Here is an 879-nt window from a genome sequence, read left to right on the forward strand (position 1 = left end):
AGGCTGTCCCTTTCCACCCGCCCCTCGTTTCCCACCGCTCCACCCCCCTGTCCACCCCGGACCCATATATACTTTTTTTTACATTAAAGAACTAAAAAAGAAAAAAAACCGCTAGGGCAGGCAAAATCCAGTAAAGAAATTTTCATTGATGTACCCCAGTGTTGAGAACAAAGCTAGATAATTTAGATAATTTATAAAGGCTAAATATGCTTATGTTTATAAATGTGCAGGTTCTACAATATTTTTTTTATGTTGCCTTTAAAAATAGTTTCAGAAGTAAAACCTTGAATACTAATGTCTTAGGGACCCAGAGATCAGGTTGGGGAAAGTGCGCTGCCAGTGGCGCCTCGGACTCGCCAGACCGGTTCGCTTCCTAGTTGGGCCTCTGGGCTCGGCCCTCGCTCTGTGCGTCCCTCTTGGGTCCAAGTAGCTGACACCTGTTTGAAAACGCGCCGCTCTCTGGAATGGGTGTTTTGTTCATTCGTAGGCAGGGCTCAGGGTGGAGGTCTATGTGCCTAGAAACAGAGATTGCGTAGGAAGGAATTGTATTGTGTGGAGGTCGGAAGGGCTGTCATTGCAAACAAGCCCGCGGACAGCCCCGTCTTACTCACATGGCCAGGTGTGTCTCAGTGAGGCCGCTTTTGAATCCGTAAAAACTGCTGTTTCGATAGCTTTACCTCGGCCCTTTGGTTCATCTTCTCTAAAGCTGCCAACTGTTTTAATAAATGAATCCGGTGCACTCGCGGCGGGCGGGGTTCCTCAGGCGTGTGCGACAGGGGAGCGCCTGCTCCGAGTGTTCCTAGGGGGCACGCAGGGTGAGTGGGCTGAAGAGCTAGGGAGACAGACGTAGACGTGGACCCCAGAGCAGTGATGTGTGGA

Source organism: Myotis brandtii, unplaced genomic scaffold (genome assembly GCF_000412655.1).
Source record: "Myotis brandtii unplaced genomic scaffold, ASM41265v1 scaffold64, whole genome shotgun sequence".
Taxonomy (NCBI): domain Eukaryota; kingdom Metazoa; phylum Chordata; class Mammalia; order Chiroptera; family Vespertilionidae; genus Myotis; species Myotis brandtii.